The sequence below is a fragment of the Sus scrofa genome, chromosome 6, assembly GCF_000003025.6.
Source record: "Sus scrofa isolate TJ Tabasco breed Duroc chromosome 6, Sscrofa11.1, whole genome shotgun sequence".
NCBI lineage: Eukaryota > Metazoa > Chordata > Mammalia > Artiodactyla > Suidae > Sus > Sus scrofa.
The window spans coordinates 49,946,010-49,957,119 of record NC_010448.4 but is presented as its reverse complement, the minus strand read 5'-3'; positions in this window follow the sequence as shown (position 1 = coordinate 49,957,119).

Here is an 11,110-nt window from a genome sequence, read left to right as displayed (position 1 = left end):
GGTAGCACACACAGACACACAGAAGCAGATACACACACAGATGGACACAGCCTGCCCACATAGACCTAACCTGACCCACAAACTGGACACACAGTGACACACAGATCCATGGTGACATACAGCTCCACTCCACTCCTGACACAAACTCTCTGACATAGGGCATGTGAACAGACACACAATCACAAATAGCACCCAGGGCAGGCACACTGACACTCCCTTTCACAGGCCCCTGTGGTCACAGGGTTACTGGAGCACACCCACACACCTGCAGTGACAGGCAAGGGCCTGGGCCCAGGATCAGCTCCCATTGAAATAATAAATAAATAGCCACTGGCCTCAGGGTCCTGAAAACAGCAGCCCCAGCCCCAGAATTCAGCTCGAACTCAGATCCCTGGCCTAGCACGACCCTCGTCCTCACTATTCACTCTCTTTTTCCTTCTCCAGCCCCTTCCTCTCCCCTTCTCCCTCTCCCCACTTCCCTCCCTCACTTTTCTCTCCCACCCGAGGTCAAGCTCTGCCCCTCAAGCCTCTAGGCCACCTTGGGGGTGGGGATTTGCCCCTGGAGCCCCTCCTGTCAATAGAGGGAAAATCGTTTGGAGCCAGACAATAGTCCCCGTGGATATGCTGTGGCCAGGACAGCTCTGTGAGGTCTCCCCAGCCCCTCTGAGCCCCAGGAGCCAATTCAGAGGTACTGAGGGGATACAGAGGGTTTCAGACAGGCTCCAACACCATCCCCCACCCCACCTCAGGCAACTCACTATACATCCCCCCCAGCCTTGGTTTTCTCATCTGCCAGATGGGGCAATAATGTCAACTAGATGCTGGGGTTAAAGAGTGACATGGGAGACTGCTTGGCACCATGCCAAGCTCCAAAAACAAACAAACAAACAAAAAAATACCCCACCAAAAAAACAAAAAAAAAAAAAACTATGCTCTGAGCATTACTATTTCAAAATAATCATATTAAAAATAATAAACATTCTGCTAGAAAATAAGAATTCCTTCACTTGTCTCTACATGGAGCAACATTCTTTCAAGGATCCAACAAGAAGTCCCTGCCCTAGATGTCTCTACCATATCATTTAAGTCGTACCTGAGACCCCTCAGGAGAGCCACCATCCTCTGGGTGTCTGGAACAACGGAGAGTGTACACAGAATCCTTAAAGATAGCTCACCAGCTAGACCTGTACCCCTGGGGTGTCTGTGACACCCACCAGACTTTGGAGGCATCTTTCCAGCACTTTCACAGTGTGTGGCTCTGAATGCCACGGAGAAGGTTCTGGAACATGCTCTGTGGGGTAGGACTCCTCATCTGCACGTGGCGCCCTTTGGGAGAGAGACAACACTCTCCAAGTGGACATGACACCCTTCGAGAAAACTAGAACACCGTCAAGGCATCCAGAACACCAACTGGAATGACTTTATGACCACTGAATACTCAAAAAAGACACCTGGGAAAAGAGAACGAACACCTTCTGACAGAAAAACTCAAGTGACTGTATGTTGCACCCTTGGCTAAGACAGCACACCCTTGGGGAAGAGACCGCTTATTACAGTGTACACAGCGCCCCATCCTTGGAATGTTAGAGGCACCCCTAAGACAGCCAAGAGCGTCAGCCAAGAGGGGTTTCACACTCTTTATCTCTAACCGTCCTCTCCCCAGATAAAGGCATCTCAGGGTGTCAGAAGGACTTTGAGACTGTAGGTAACACATGAGAGGGGCTTATCATGCCCAGTCAGAGAGTATGAAGGACCCCAAGGAGAACTCTGATGCCCTCGGCGGCCAGAACCAGACAGGCCATACATCACGCTGCTGGACACGTGAAAAACCACCCATCTGACTGCTCAGAACCCCCTTCCCGAGAAGACACCTCACCTCCCTGATTTCTGTAACACCTTTAGGGGCTGTGCATCTTAGGGCAAGCTGCATTCCCTCGCTGAGCCCCAGGTGGTTGGGAGGATCCCTGAGAAGGTGGACAGGAGAGTGTGCCCTGCCTTGTGAGCACCCAGGAGCTGCTCCATATGAGTCAGAAGTCTGGTACATTTCCGAGGAGGGGTGTAATCCCCACCGGACTGTGCATTCACTCTGCAGCATCACCAACACTTCTTGACTTGAAGGGAAACATCTCACAGGAGGGGGACCGTTAAGCTGAGGTTAACATCCCCAGGGAGGCCGCAAAAGCAGACGACTGCCGTTAACACCCTGCTGAGAGAGAACACCCTCAGGGTGTTTATTGCCCCCTGGAAGTGGGGGGAGGGGGTGCACCATCATCAGCCTGTAGCACCTGGTGGACTGAATTTATTACCCATGAAGGAGAGAGAACACCTCTGGGGTCTGTAACATCCATTAGATTCTTTTCAAACCCCCCAAGGAGGGCCAGGACCCCTCCGTGAGGGCTACCTGGGGGTGGGGGTGGGGCTGGGCTGAGCAGGGTCTTGCACACTTGTAAGAGTCCTGACAATGATCTCTCAAATGGTATTTGCTCTGAGCACCCTGGCCCAAACTATACTTAGATTAACTCATTTAATTCTCTCAACAACAACCCTATGAGCATCATCTCCATTTTACAGATAAGGAAACTGAGGCACAGAAGTCACGTGTCCCCTGTTACTCAGCTAGTTAGTATTGAAAGGGGGACCTGAGCCTGGCTGGATGTGGGTGGGGAGAGTGGCGGTGGGGGGGGAGGTCTGCGTTCCTAACCTTAGGCTACACTCGCCTGCTGTATACACCCCCATGGAGCAGACTCTGATCTTCGCCTCCGACTGATACACACCCAGGAGCAGGATCCACCCCATGCCCTCTCCAAGGCTCTCTGCAGGTCCTCCGGTATAGTGTGACACCCCCACTCCCACCCTGGGGATCCCCGCCTGGCTCAAGGCACCCCAGGGCAAGGCCCGCAACTGATTCATCACTGGGTCCCCACTGAGTAACAGGGAGGATTGGGAATGGAGGGGGGAGGACCGTAAAGAGAGCGGGGAGGGAGGAGGGGAGAAGCAGAGGAGAGGGGTTTAGGGAGGGGAATGGGCCCTGAGCTCCTGGGGAGGTGGCTGAAGCAGGGCAGGGGGAGTGGGGCTGGAACTCGGCAGAGGGAATCCTGGCGGAGGGTGGAGCAGACAGCCTCCCCACCCCCATCCCCTGGAAGGTGGTGGAAGGGTGCAGACTGCAGACACGGGGGACAGATAGACAGCCACACTGGCCCTGGAAACCAGGAGAGGCAGCCAGCCGGGGCATGCCGTGTGTGTGTGTGTGTGTGTGTGTGTGTGTGTGTGTGTGTGTGTGTGTGGTGGCGCGCGCGCGCGTGTTGGGGGGAAGAGTCAGACAGACAGACAAAGGAGCGGTATTGAGAAGATGGGTGGACGGATGAGGGGAGGGGTCCCAGGAAAAGGACAGACAGACTTAGGACTTGGAGTTGGGGCGGAAGGGACAGACAGACAGACAGACAGCAGGGGATAGTGGCCACATGCGGTGGGCAGACAGACAGAGAACATGCAGGGAGCTGGCGGACAGATGGATGCCGCAGGGACGGGCGTGCAGGCTTGGCCCGCGAGGCTGGGGCCAGGCCGAGGGCGCGCGCGGTGGCGGCCAGAGCAGGGAGGCGGAGGCCGGGCGAGCGGCGGTGTTTGTGGAGCTGTCGGCTGCGGTGGAATTATGAAAAATAGCAGGCATCGGAGCCGGCCTTCAGCTTCGATTAGGGGAGATGGGACATGACAGGTGCGATCAATACGCAGCCGTTCTATAAAGTGTCAAGTAATGAATCAATTTCGACTAAATTTTCCATTTTTCAGAGGCCGTTCTCCGAGAGAAGAATATCCTCTTTTGTAAAGATATTATTATCGATTTCGGCGGCAATTTGACATCAGGGGTAGTTAATTCCACTCAGAATAAAATTGAAAACACTTGAGAGAGAAAAGAGAGAGGCGAAGAGTGAGACAGAGAGGGAGAGAGGGGGAGGGAGGGAGGGGCTGGGAGGAGAGAGAGATGGATGGACAGAGAGACAGAGACGGAGAGACAGAGAAAGGGACAGACAGTGGGAGAGAAGCCCAGCGAGATGGGCGGCAGTGGAGGGGGGGGCAGAGAGACAGAGACATGCAGAGACTCAGAGAAACACCGAGACTGCAAAGCCTACAGTTACAGAGAGGGAGGCAGAGACGGAGAGAGAGGCATCCCCAAAGAGACTCAGAGATAGAGAGACAGGATGGTGTGGGGTGGGGGCGCTAGGAAATCAAGACGGAGAGAAGAACTGAGAGCATCTCAGAAAGAAGCCCCATGTTAGAGACTTGCCATGGAGGTGCAAAGAAATGGACAAAGACAAATTCAGAGAAAGAAAGATGGAGAGAGGGGCAGGAGAAACTGACAGAGGCAGAGAGACAGAGAGGAGAGACTAAAAGTGAGAGAAGAGGAGGCACTTAAGGATCTGGGGATTGAGACTGAGGGAGTGTGAGCAACAGAGAGAAAAGGGAGAGGAGAGAGAAGGGGTGGTGGGCAGAGGGGAGGAGAGGGGAGACAGGGTGCCTGCCTGCCTGCCGGGAGGGGGGCAGGCAAGGGCACCCAGGAGGTGGCAGAGCTGAGGGGTCCCCTGGGCTGAGGGCACACAGAGATGGGGTCTGGGGAGAGTCTCCTGCCCTTTTTATGCTATCCCCCAAAGTCACTCAGGATATGTGTGGTGCATGTTGTGTGTGTGCATGCGTGCGTGCATATTTGGGTGGCACAGTCCAAACTGCAGAGCTGGTTGAGGTAGAGTGCGTGTGTGTTGCATGTCTGTGAGCTTCTCTGGGCCAGGGGGGCAAGGGGTCTGATCCAGGGCTCCCAGGATGTGACGGGGCTCAGGGTCTGTGTGTGCTCTTCATGTTAAGATGGAATCCTATTACTTGTGTGTTTCCTGGAATCCATCTGTGTGTGTCCTTGTCTGTGCCTGCACATGCCATGGGTCCCTGGCCTTGCAGCCCCATAGGTCTCAGCAGCAGGCAGTGGTGACAGCACTTCTGGTTAGTGCCTGTCAGTCCCCCAGCTGAAATCTCCATTTATCCCCAGTAGGTTACAGGTTGCCTGGAAGGGAGGAAAGAGGGGGCTGGAGGATAGGACCCCTGGGTTCTGAGAGAGAAGGTGACTGGGGACTCCAACGCCCAGGTCTGAGAGAGGAGGAGGCTGGGGGGCTGGACTCCTGGGTCTGAGGGAGCAGGGGGCTGCTTTGCCTGGACACTCAAGTATGGACTGCCAGTGGGACTGGCTGGGAAGCTCCTCAGCCATCCTGTCAGCCTCCTCACCAGAAAAGCCTGTACCTGCTGCCCCCTAGTGGACATGGAGATTGGTCCAGCAGAGGGACAGGGAGCTGACAGGTCAAGGAATTCCAGGAAGGGAAGTGGAGGGACAGACCCCAATGGGGGCAGAGACAGAGAGATATGGACAGAGAAATAGGTGGACACAGGCAGAGATGAAGAGGAGACAGAGAAGTAGGCAGATAAAGGGGCAAGGGTCAGGCAGGCAGAGGATTGAGATCCTGGTTGCAAGAGAGAGAGGGAGAGAGGATGTGGTCCCAGGGGCCAAATTGGAGAAGGATAAGGACAGATGGGGGAGGGGGAGGGGGCACAGACAGTGGGCACAGAGCAGGGGTGACAGAGAGGCTGCTGTTGGAAAGACTCAAGTACAGATAGCACAAGAGACAGACAGGAGCCATGTGGACAGGACAGTGTGGCAGTAGTGGAATGGCAGGTAGATCTAAAGAAGGGAGAGGTAAGACAAAACCCAGGGGGCAGGCAGAGGGACGTGGACAGAGAGAGATGAAGAAAGTACAGGTGGACATAGGGGAAAGGACAGGGAAAGTGATGGACAGACACTCACGGAGAGGCAGATAGACAGACAGAAACAGGCGGACACACCCAGGAAGACGAGAAAGAGGTGGACAGGGAAAGACAGAAGGACAGCGGGGTATGGAGAAGCCAGGGCCCCCAAAGCCAAGTAGACATCCTGAGATGGAGCAGAACGTGGTACGTGGGGATGAGGTTGGACCCAGGATTGGGGAGACTGTGGCCTGGTAGGAGGTCCAGGCTGAGGGGCTTTGCCAAGGCGCCCTGCCCTTTGGAGTGGAGCTGGAGACAGGGCTCCCCTGGTTGGGGTGTCCGCCCGCCACCCCCTCCTAATCCCCCCCACCCGGCGGGCTGCCCGGCGGAGGCGACAGATTGAGCGATGAGACGCATTACGCACTTAATCCGCCTGATTGAATGTTTTGCTTTCGCCCAAATTGAAACATTAAACAACACGGGACGAGAAGAGGCGGCCGCAAATCACTCATGAAAGATTCATCTTCTCCCCGGCAGCCGCCACCGCCCGCCTCCAGCCTCTACCGCCGCCGCCATGGGGTGGGGGTGGGGGCTGGGGCAGCGCCCCTGCCCACTCTGTGGGGCCCCAGCCCTAGTAGCCCAAGGAAGTTCTTCCCAGTGTCCTGCCTCCATCCCACAGATGGTCCCTGAGACTGGAACCCAGATCCCTGGATTAGCTGGGGCAGCATGACCTTGGCCCTGCCCCTCTGGGAGGGAAACCCATTTTTGCCCCCCTGGGGTCCACCTCTCCAGCTCCCCCCCTGGTCCAGCCCAGGACCTTGGCGTGGCAGGGGATGCTCCGTTGGTTTGGAGCAGGGGGAATGCAGTCTGAACCTCCTTCCTGGGGGTGGGGTGCTTCCTGGCTCCTGGATGCAGCATAGGGGGTGGCACTGGGGGTGAGTCAGCAAGGGGTCACCTTATATCAGAATGAATGGAGATGGGGGAACAGGGACTGTGTGCCTGGTTTTTCTGTCACTCTGGAGTTCAGTCTGTCAGTCTGCTTGCAGGGATTGACTGTACTTTCTCTCTGCGCTGTAACTTGCTGTGTGACTCTGCCTGTCTCTGTGTCACTAACCCTGAGCCTCTGTGATTGTATGTGTGTGGCTGTAACTCTGTGGACCTGTGTCTGCCTATGTGTGTCTGGGTGTCACTTTCTCCATCTGCATCCTGTGTGTAGTATTTTTGTGTGTCTGTGTCTATGTGACTCTCAGGGTGACTTAATGTGACCTCCTGTGTGTTCATCTGTGGGTGCTTGTGTGCCTCTGTCTGTCTATCTGCCTGGGTCTGAGTCTATGTGTTGCTTACTGTGGGTCTGCATTTAACTATTTCATGTCTGGGTCTCTTTTGTGCATCCCTCAGTCTCTGTGGCCACGTGTCTCTCATTCTCTCTAAGTGTTCCTTTCTCTGTCTCTGGCTGAGAGGGCACTTGCTGGGGCTAAAGAAGAGTTGTCACCAGAACAAGTTGGGCCAGGGTGGGGAGAAGCAGGGGAGAGGGGAGGCAAGAAAGAGAAAGATAGGACAGCGGTGGTGACGGTGACGCCTGAGAGCAGGGGAGCAGGGAGCAAGCGCGAGGGAGCTGGGGGGGCCGTAGTGGGCGCCACGGCCGGAGCGGGTGATCAATATTCGATTTAGGTTTTAATTCCGGGGCTTTCGGAGCCTGTCAGCCCTGATGTATGAGCTCACACCGGGGCCGCCCAGCCAGCCACCCCACAGATGCCCATGGCCTGGTGGCCTGTCCTGGCCCCAGCTCCCTTGCCCAGTTGGCTGGTTCCGCGGATGAGGGGGAAGGGGAGAGGGGGCTGGGGAGGAGGAGGCCTAGTCCAGGGGCAGAAGGAGTGAGTGTGCATGAGTTCACCTGAGTTCACAGTTGAGTTCACGCCTGGCACTCACTTACCTGGTGGACCTGCAGACCTGCTCCTGCATGCACTGGAGGGAGACAGACAGGGGACCCTGGTCCTGTCCTCAGGGAACCCCAGACATCCGTCCTCAAACACTGTCTCAGGGACACCATGCCAGAGTGCCTCAGCCCTCCTGTCAGCACCAGTCACACACATCTAGACACACCCCCCCCCACACGTGTCCTGCTGACTCACATATACCTGTGTGCATACAAGCCCTGACACACGTGTCCACACACAAACGCCAACAATCAGGCATCCACACACTTGCCCCTCGACTCAAACATACATTTGCACACATGAACTCTGACACACGTGTATCCTTTGACATACATACATGTCCCCATACATGCGAGTCTGCACATATAATCTCAAGACACACATAGATACACCGATAAAGGCTCTCCCAGTTAATGAGAGGTGAGAGCAATGTGGGGAGACAGCCTTCTGGCAAGAGATCATAAGAGATGGAGACAGAGAGATGCAGAAACTCAGAGTCAGAGGCTGACATGGTGACAGAGATGGAAGAGACACAGGCAGGTAAAAGGAACAACAGAGAAAAACTCAGAGACAGAGACGCAAAGGGATAAGCCAGGGGAGGCTATGAGGAGAGTTGGGGGAGCAGCGGACTGGGATCAGGGATCAGTGTGGGAGGGGGAGAGGGAGCGCTCCCTTCCACAGATGCCCACCCCCCCAACCCTGTCTCTCTCTCAGGAAGATGGATCCACCGCCCTCCCTGATGACAATGCTGTCTGCGCAAACTTTAATTAACACTTTGAGTTAATTAGTTCGAGATCATTTAGGAGTAAAATGTTTTTATTAGGGAGGCTGCGAGCCTGTTGATGGATGGGGCGCGATTCGCTCTTCCGCCCGCCGGGGACAGCCGGTAAACAGAAATCAATCAGGGGCCTCCCAACCCGGCATCTACCCCCCCGCCCCACCACGCCAAGCTCCCAGCCTTAGGCTCAGGAGTCCGGGCTCTCGCCTTTCAGGTCCCTGAGTTCGGGCCCCCAGAGCCCACCTCTAGCCCAGACCCAGATTTCCGGACCCGCGGCTTATCTTCCCCCTCAGACATCCGAAGGCCTTGACTCCTCCAGCCTTGGAGGAACCCCCCTCCCGTCCCAGGGTCCTGGGCAGAGGATTGAGGACCGATTCGCTGTTGGGGGGGCGCTCCCTGGGCTGCTGGTCAGACCCTTCCCTCAGCTCCTTCCCACGGTCCCCGACTCTGTGTGCCCGAACTTTCTGTCGTCTGGGCGTCTCTGGCTGTCTCGCTCGGTCTCTGCGCAGGCCGTCTGGGTCGGGCTCCCGCAGCCCCTCCCGCCCGGCTGACGGCTTCATCAGGTGTCCGGGCGGCGGGGGGAGGCCGGGCCGGGAGAGGGGAGGCCCGGGGCGGAGGGGGCGGGGGTTCCGGGGCCGATAAATCTTCATCAGGCGGCGGCGGGGGGCCATTAGGGCTAATGGGAAGATGGAGGGGCCTGTCGGCCGCGCGGGCCGGGCCTCATTTGTCCTGCTTCCCGCTCCATTGGCCGCCGCCCCCGCCCCGCCCCTCCCCCGCCGCCGCCGCCGCAGCCGCCGCCGCGCGCCCCATTTCCGCTTCAAACCTTTGGAAGGGATGCAGGGGGTGGGCATCAGGGGGTGGGCATCTGGGGGTGGGATTGAAGAAAGAGGGAGTCGGAATGCGGGGACAGAGTTAGAAGAGGAGGAGGGGGCGTGGGACGCGGAGGGGAAGGGTGTTAGCAGAGGCAGAATGTGGAACGTGGGCGACTCAGATAGAAAGCAGGCGGAGAGGGAGAAGATCGTGGTGCCGAGGGTTAGAAGGTGGAGAGAGTAAATAGAACTCCCAGGAGGAAGGAAGAACTCGGAAGGGGCACGCAGACGCCGAGAGGGACCGGGATCGCAGGAGGGGTGGGGACGGGAAATCGGCGGGGAGGGGGAGGAGCGCGGGGTTGGAATTAGGGGAGGGGGCGGATCCGCGCCCCGGCCTCTCGGGGGGGGCCGGGGAAGGCGAGCGGGCGGCGTCCCCCGAGGCAGAGGCGCGGCCCCCGCCCGAAGCCGCCGCCGCCGCCGGCTCCCGGACTCTCGCCCCCCGCGCGTCCACTCTGATTTCTCGGCCCATTTTTCTTCCTCTCCTGTCACTCCGGCGCTCGCCCTCCCGCCGCCGGCTGCCCCGCTGCGCTCTGCTTCCCGCGGGAACCCCCGCCACAGCCAGCCCCGGGGGCCGCAGCCCGGCTCTGTGCCGCAGCGCCCCAACTCCCGCCCCACCCGGCCCCCCTCAGTCCCCTCAGGAACCACAGATGCCAAGAGTGTGACCCCCAAACCACTCACCCCAGAAGTGGGTTACCCCTGCGAAGATCCACAGGAGGAGTCTGGCCTTGGGGTAGCAGCATTGGGGCTGGGATCCCCAAACCCGGGCATGAGGTTCTTTAGCGCTTCTGGGCCCCAGTCTGATTTCCCCCAAAAGAATCGGCCAGAAACCCTACAAACCAGGCACCTGTGAACCCCCACAGTCTCTCAGAAACCCTCAAGCAGACTGGAGACCCCTAGAATCAGGTATCTTGAGCTGAGTCACCCCAGGCCATGTAAAGTTACCCAGACTCAGAAAGGCCAAGGATTGTACCCACAGCCCAGCCCCAGACAGCCCAAAATGAGGATTCTGGGCCCCACCCCATTAACCCCAAACCTCCAACCTGAGACACTGATAGGATGAGAGATAAGCTTTAGATCACCCCCAAATAAGTCAGTAACTCCAAAACTCACCCCCACATAGGCATTTATTCCCCTAGGCTCAGTCGCCCCCAAATTAGGCATCAGAGGCCCTTAAAGTTGGCACACCTAAACTAGGCTTATCTCATTGAACTCTAAAACAAACATAAGGACCTTGAGATAAGTCACCCACGATTTAGACAAATGGGCCCCCAGCTGCTGTCACCTCACTCAGGGCATGACCCCCATTCTCAACACAAATTAGCAAATGGGATAGAAACTCAGTCGCCCCTAAACTGAGCAAATTTCGATTGTGACAACTGGATCCTCAGACTCAATCCAAACTTGGGATCTGGACCCCACCCAGCCTAAGGTTCCCCCAAACTAGACAGCTGGCTCCCCAGACTCAGTTTCTGCTAAAGCAAGATCAGGAGCCCCCGTCCCCCCCAGCAAGTCGCCTTGACACTAGTTACCTAGATCTCTACTGTCACCCCCAAACCTTGTATTTGGACCCAATGGTTGGTAACCCTGACCCAGGCATTTGAACCAGCTTTAAGAGCTCCCCACCTTGGCATCTGGAACCCTACCATCAGCTGCTCTTCAAATGCACATCTGAGCCGTCCCCATATCCATCACCTTCCCTCTGGAGAGTAAGAAAGCTCCTTAGTAAGTTAACCCACCAACTTCAGCTA